Source organism: Telmatherina bonti, assembly GCF_933228915.1.
Source record: "Telmatherina bonti genome assembly, chromosome: 1".
Lineage (NCBI taxonomy): Eukaryota > Metazoa > Chordata > Actinopteri > Atheriniformes > Telmatherinidae > Telmatherina > Telmatherina bonti.
Window position 1 is genome coordinate 15,598,884 of NC_136619.1, and position 8,132 is coordinate 15,607,015.

Genomic DNA, 8,132 nt, shown 5'->3' on the forward strand with positions numbered 1-8,132 from the left:
TAAATCTCAGAGAGTGTCCGGTGAGGAGAAAGAGAGAGTGAAGAGGGGAGATAAAGCGGGTGAGAGGGAAAAGGATATAGTGGGGGGTTAAGGCTAGTGAGAGTGAAGTGGAGGATACTAAAGGTTTGACAGCAGAGCATTGCTGCCTGATGATACGGTAGACAGTACTGGGCTTTGATTGTTCTCAACCTTTACCACAATGTTGGTTTAGTGGTGGTGAGTATTAGGATCATGTCCAAGAATGTCATACAGACTAGCCTCTTAATGCGTCAAATGCTGTTTTATGGTATCAACCTCAGTTTCATCAGTGGGACCACAAAGAGATCTTTCATACACCCTTTGGTCCTGAGTGGAGTAACTCCTCAGCGGTAACACAGACAGAGACCAGGGTGAGCAACACAGGGAATATTTATAGGAAATCACAGTTCCTGAGCTCCTAAGCCCCCATGAGTTCCCAACACACCCACGCTCTCCTCCCTGCCTGGTTGTGGGTCCTTGAATTAAACATCAAAGCACACAGGAGTGTTGGGCCCAACTGCCATAAATAACAGTGCGCTTGGGGAGGGAAAGGGAGGATGTTCAGATGGGAAGAGAGCAGGTCACTCGATCGCTCATACACATACTGTCAGAGCAGATTCATTTGTTCACAAAATGGGTGATGTTGTGTGAGGTTATTGATTTCCGCATACCATCTGTCTTTTCCCAGGCTTTGGCAAGTAGTCTCTGGCACTACCAGCTTCAGGTTCCTCCATGTTAGTCTCCACAACTCAGGTGGACAGAAGGGAGATATTAAGCAGGTATTGGACACAACAAGGTGATGGCTTGTATGAAACGTAAACAAGACAACTTTTGAAGACAAGAAAGGGCTCATGTATGATTATTTCTTTTCATGTTCGTTCAGGTCTATAATGCTTGCTGTGGAAATGTAGAAGTACCATCCTTAGTTTTAATGGAACATTGACCAACATCAATATTTAATTTTTTACTATCTAAAACATTTATTGGAAATTTGCAAGGATTTTCAGACTTTTTCAAGCCCCAAGTTGGGGGAAAAAAAAATCCACATAGAAGCAGGTGATTAACATCTCATTTGTTGCAAACACCTGCATACACAAGCTCAGGCCCACCCTATATCTCCTCCTCTCACTAACTAGTCTCGAAGTCACAGTGTACTTCCATGTTGAGCTATGAAGTGTGGAGGGTTGGCCTTCAAACATGGGACCCAGCTGCTGCTGTGTATTTTTGTCATCCAACACACACACATTGGCATCCCTTGGTGTTTGCTCTTGTGGAGGGCACATGTTACTGGGTAAATTATCACAGCAATGGTAAACAGTGTTTTTATGAGGAAATGTAGCTTGGTTGTTATATTTGAAGTCTGTGCTTTGTATACTGCTGCGCTATTAGGACAGATTGAGGATGTTTGTGCCTGGTGTCTGCACTCCGCCCATGTGGGGTACTCACACAGATACATGCACACTTACACACATGCACTCAGACTGACAAGCTTAGCTCTAGTTATGAGTCTTAAATGGCTCTTTTGTTGTTTCCGTATGAGGAAAAATAAAGAAAACATCACAGCCTAAGGAGTATGCCAGTGTCACGCTCATGTCAGTCTCTCAGTAACTGCAGATGAAGGGCAACAGCAGGGGAGAAAATCTAAATTCTGAAGTAAGAAGAATGTTGTGTGCTAGAAAATACACTCACCAGCCACTTTACTTTAAAATACAACAGTTCTAGCACATACACAACGTTTTCAAAGTTTCTCCAGTTGACATTGCCTAAAATTAAATTCTGCATAATAGTGATACACATTAGACAACTTTATATTTAGCAGAGTAATAATATTTTGAACACTTATGCAGGTGAATGAGTTGTGTTACATAACAGGAATTGGTTTATTGCAGTCCAGTGGACATACACTGCTTTGACATTGTAATGAATACAATAACAAAGAGTCAACAACAAATTGTTGTCCTCAGAAAATCTTAATAAAAGGAGAATTCAGGTCACTGAAAAAACTGGACTGTTTATACTGCATGTTTAACAAAAAGATGTCAATGTGGAGACAGGAAGACTGTCCAATAATTAGTTTACTATTTCATCATTTGAGTCATGATAGAGCTATGAATCAGAAGACTGGGTATGTTAGGTCTTCACAACACAAACAAACGCGCAAAAACAAATAAAAAAAAAAGAAAAGAAAAAAATCATACAATAATCCTGAAAAAAATAGAAAAAAAATGAACTCCAAAATGAACTTAAAACTCATGTAGAAATATCTTTGACATGGAAATGTTATGTTGTTAAAATCACTTCATGGTTTGGGACCTGTTGGCCCAGTTTGTGTGATCTGTTGTTTTACAGTTAAGTTGGTGCATTGATTGCTTGGTCACTGCAGTCATCTTAGCGTTTTGGATTTCCTGCTTCTAAACTGATGGAGTGCCCCATCTCTCTATGAATGGATAGAATTGAGCAAAGGAGGCAATGATGATGACATTCTTCCCTGGTTTTTTGAGCCCCAATTACATACTAATGTGTGCTAAAACCAGAAAAATGAACAATCATTATGTGTGGCAACTTCACTGATGAACAAAATTATTCTTTCCTCACCTCCCGTTCTCTGGATGGGAATAATCATGTTTTGTCCCAAACACCTGCGCTTCAGCTGCCCTGACCTGCAGCCCAAATGAGTGCAATTAATGACAATTACCCTGCAGGTGTCACAACATAGACATGTACTGATAGAGACCTATCTAGAGGGAGTGTGCACTTGTCCTCCAAGTAAATATGTAATGATAACAGCTGTAACACAGTGAAGTTGGGGGGCTGGGGCAGAGGACAATTGTCACCCGTGCAATTTATTTGTGTTTGCCTCAATTCAGCACCACGTTAACCAGTCCAGACAAACCAGAATGAATTTTCCCTCTGGGACAAAGGGAAGTTGACTAGAGATGTTGGAATTGCTGTTCAGGTGGAGATCTGGACAGATGGGTCCTGGAAATAGTTTCTGCATTAGACCCTAATGTAAATGTATTTCCGTGGTCGGGATTGTGGACAATTTGTTGGGCAAAATGTGCAAGACAGTAAAGGATTTAAAAAAAAAAAAAAAAAAAAAAAAAAAAAAAATATATATATATATATATATATATATATATATATATATATATATATATATATATATATATATATATATATATATTTCTTTTTTTTTTTTTTTTTTTGTTTTTAAATCCAAGACAGTAAAGGATTTAAAAATAAGATTTAAAAAAAAAAAAAAAAATATATATATATATATATATATATATATATATATATATATAAGGATTTAAAAACAAAAACGAAAAAAAAGAAAAAAAATATATATAAGGATTTATATATATATATATATATATATATATATATATATATATATATATATATATATATATATATATATATATATATATAAGGATTTAAAAACAAAAACAAAAAAAAGAAAAAAAAATATATATATATGTATATATATATATATATATATATATATATATATATATATATATATATATATATATATATATATATATATATATATATATATATATATATAAGGATTTAAAAACAAAAACAAACCAAAAAAAAAAAAAAAAAAAAGAAAAAATCTGTTTTGGAAACAGACAAACATTTCATGTTTATGTTTGTATTTTTCCCAGTTAAAATCCCTGTTGTTTAGTTCCACCCACAGTTTGAATAGTTTTTTTTTTTTTTTTTTGGTTTTCTGTAATTCCTTTCTTCAAACTTGGTTACCAACATTCACTGTTGTGACTTAATTTTCATCATGAACCATGGTAAAATGGGGGTAAAGGAATATCTAAACCTTTATAAAGGGTGCTAAACATGACTGATGCTTAGAATTTGAGAACAAACTGAAGCTAAAACACTTCCTGTGTGGTAATAGACTGACATAGAAAAGCTGTTGCAGTTTAGTATTGTTCAAATGATCCATGCAATATCATCTCGGGCCAATTTCCTAACTTGAAAAAGATTTCTCAGGTGCAAAAGTCAACTTTAACCCTCCTCCTCCTGTGGGTTCACCGTCTTTTCCATCTGAACTTGCATTAGCATAAAGGCATTAAAATGTGAATAGGAATTAATTTGGACTTTCCCCTCCATAGGAATTAATGGAAGTTTGTTCTGCCTGTACCCCTCAGATGGTTTGCGCTCCTCCACAGTCCATAAATATTAATATTAATACAGCATCGCATTTAAAGGTAGCGCTTGAATGAAGCCGTATACAGAATATTATTAGAACTCATGATACGTTTCTCATGAGAAGTACAGCTGAGTGAATGCATTGCCTTGCCGTTGTGATCTGTAAAATCCAATCTTCATACAGCACAAAAAGTTATTTTCAGAGAGACGGAAGATTAGCAAGGCCGAATGGCTGCTGTCTAAAGCCATTAGGCAAGTGGGGATTTTTTCTTCTCTGAGCTGAGTGAGAAGGGCCCACATCTTCAGCTCTATCAAGGTACTGATTCATAGTCACACTGCTGTAGCACTATTATCATACCCTCGCAGATCATCTGTAAAGATAACTATTATCACCGTCTCACCACATCGCTCCAGTCTACTCACCCACATAATACCGACCACAGAAGTTTTTGACACTCTGCCAAACCGCTGTATTCACCGCCTTTCTTTTCATGCACTCTTTTTGTCACTTTTCTCTGTGTGCAGTTGAGTTGCACATTTTCAATAGTAATGCTGATGCTAAAAAGGTCTGGGCCAAACCGTGGCTGTATAAACTTCTGTGTGCATAATTTACAGAAAGGGCAATCAATACTTACCATTTCTTCCTTGTAAAGTGAAGCAGTCCTGTCACATATTTTCAGCACCATTCTGCTTTCTTTTTTTTCCTCTGGTCTGACTGATAGTTGCATCAGTTTCTGAATGTGCCACTGCTAGTGTTTTGACCCAAACTCTGTTGAGCTGTCTGAATCAAAGGCAATGGAGGGGGGTAGGAGTCATGTGTCAAAATATTCAGCAGGTCCTCTCCTTTCCTGTGTTTCTCTGCTTAAGTAGCGCTGATCCTGACAGGTTACAGTGGGCAAGGTGAGACATGTTAGTGCTGAACCCTGTGAAGGAGCAAAGATGGAACCTGCTTCAAAGTCCCAGTGTGTAGGTGAAAGCTGCATGCTGCCACCCCAGCAAACTCAGTAAACAGTATCCACCTTTAATCTTTGCTCTGTAATCTTTACTCTTCTCACTTTTAGTCAATACACTCTCACTTTGTTCTTGGGGAAAGTGAGAAAGTAAGTAGAGTGTGATCCTGACAATGTATGATGCAAAAGAAAAGCACAGCACGATACACAAATCAATTACCAGGGGTATCAGCTTGATATTAGATTAATATCATGCACATACTGTGTGATAATAGAGCGTGGCCTGTTTCTATTAAATTCTAAGCTTTGTGACATGATGACAATTCAACTGATAAGAGCACAATTGATGCACTTACAAGACTGCGCAGAGGAGAGCATGAGAGCATTGTCTTCTAAACTGAAAAGTCAACATGAAATTTAGAAGAACAAAACATGAGGCAATAAAGAAATGAATGAAGCTTTACATCACTAAAAATGCACAATAATGATCTTATTTCCAGTGACACAGTCGCTAAGTAATGTTTAACAGTCATCTAAGATAATCAACTGTGTTATTGATTTTTTTCTGTGAATTCACCCATGGTTAGTAAATTAACATATAAGATAATTAAAATTACATTTGTGTCTTTTTGAGAAAGTTCCATAAAATTGGTAATTATAACTTTTATCTGAAAAATTCCTTCATGGTTGTAAGTTGAAGTGTATTTAAGTGAAATTATACATGTCCTCTAACTGCTTGCTTCCTTTTCATCAATAAAAAACTTTTTTTTTATTTTTAACTTTGGGTTCTTTATTATAGCTGCTTGCTTTTGAGTTGACCTCTTTTTTTAAAGCTCAGTTTACATATCTAAAACATCTGGTTGGGTTTAAGCAACAAAACCTACCTGTTAATAAAGGTTCAGCAAATTCATAGCAAAAGATGGGCATGGACATTATTCACCATATGTACATAAAAATATGAGGAAAGAAAAGCTGCACACACTATGTCTAATTTATACAACTTTTTCCTGATCAAAGAATCTTGAGATATGCAGGATCGGCTTTTGGCCATTTTGCTTTGTATTTCTGTCTTGAATGTTTCATGCTTTCTTTTGGTTGACTCCACAATAATTCTTGGTAAGCATTAGGAAAAGTTGAAATTACAAGTCACAATTTTCTAGTACAAGAAACCACAGGTGTGTTTTTTATGTAAGACTCTCCTCCTTCTGTTGGTTTCGGCAATCGCAACTTGATCATCTGAGCTTATATTCATTTATAATGTCATGCAAACAACAATTGCTTTCCACATACAGCATTGAACTGCCTTAATCTCTACACCACATGACTGTGTTGTGCCGACATGCATTTTGTGGTAAACTCTGTGAACTTAGGTTATATTTGTGCATCAGGTCATTCCTGTTGCAGGCTAGTCTGGGTCAGCCCACTCCCCTTCTGAGAGCCCTCTCATCAAGGCAGCCTCTCCTTTGCCGCCCTCTTCCCCACAATCCCCATAAACTCTCATAATTACCACATTAAACTTGAGTTTATTATTTTTCTCCAGGTGCAGGTGTGCAGATGATATGAGCCCCAGGTTGCATTTACATACAAATTGAAGGTTTTTATTAATCAGGCAGGCAGCAGGAATCAAACGGCAACACTCCATCAGGCCTTTAAATACATTTGGTGACATTTTTACCCGGCATTAGCATGATAGGGCAAGCGGAGTATAATGTACCAATGATTGCTTTTCCATTGAAAGCACAAACGGTTTCATTTTTCCTGTCATCTCAAATAAGTGTTAAAGAGGGTTTGGAGGCTATTGTGCGAGTGCCGTATGCTGGGGACTTGGGACCGCTGATGGCCATATTAAATAACCATTAGTGCCTGAGCTTAGATCATTGTGGCATCCGCCTCCTCTGAATTTATCCTGTGATTTCAAATGAAGGCAAGCTGTGCCAGCTTTCATAAAGTGCTCGAGCCCTCTCCATTTTTCCTCAAACTAAATGCATTACAACGGTAATTTTGTGACTGTTAAGATAACTAGCGTTAACAAGCACTTAATTAAAATGTACAATAAATAGTCGTCTGCAGCCTTATCTCCCCTCCAGAGCGACGCTGGTAGGAGGCTCCAATGCTCAGGCCGGCTGTTCCCCAGCTCGTTTGCAGATTAATTGCTTTTCTGTCTGGCGAAGCTTGCCTCTTCTGCAGCCAGATCGTAAATAGCCTGATAGGGAGTTTATCAATCAGGGCTTTCTACCTCACTGATCTCCCCCACACAGCCCTGTCTGTCTGACTGTCTGTCTGTACATCTTTTACAATCAAACAGATCCCATAAATGAACTTCAAAAAGCTTCTGTTCTACTAACCCTTCATTTGGCAAATGGTTTTAATTTCCAGTGTAGTTGAAACAATTTGGTATGCTTAACTATTTCTATGTGTATAAGCCATTAATCATGCTTATTTTCATGTCTGTGCTTGCTCCTTTTATGTATAGCATGAATGTCCAGCGTAACAAATTTGAGCAGTGTTAATACATGACTTATGTTTTTCTAAGCTTTACTGACTTCATATTTATGTCTGTCTACTCTATAGGAGTATATAGTGACTCTACAGCAATGCATTTTGCTCCAGTTTATGTGTATAATGGGTGCGTACAAATGGACCTTAAGTATATTACTGGGGTTAATCAAACACAAGTCACACATAAAAGAAGCCATTGCTTGTGCAAGACAGGACAGAAGCAAACGGAGAGTATTTACAGTAATAAAAGTTAACAGCGGTCAGCCCCTTAGGATCACATTACTCTTCAGACATGTGTCTGCAGCTCTCTCCTTGCAGCTTTATGGACTTTCGTCCTCCCAAAGCAACTTGCAAACTGTGTTGTTTTTAAAAAGAGACAAAATAAAATGTAAAAGCAAGGTTTCCTGCTCTACGCTGCTGCCCCCTCCCACCCTGTATATCACCCCCCTCTCTCCTGTCAGCAGCCTACCCTTAACCTCTGGATGATAAATC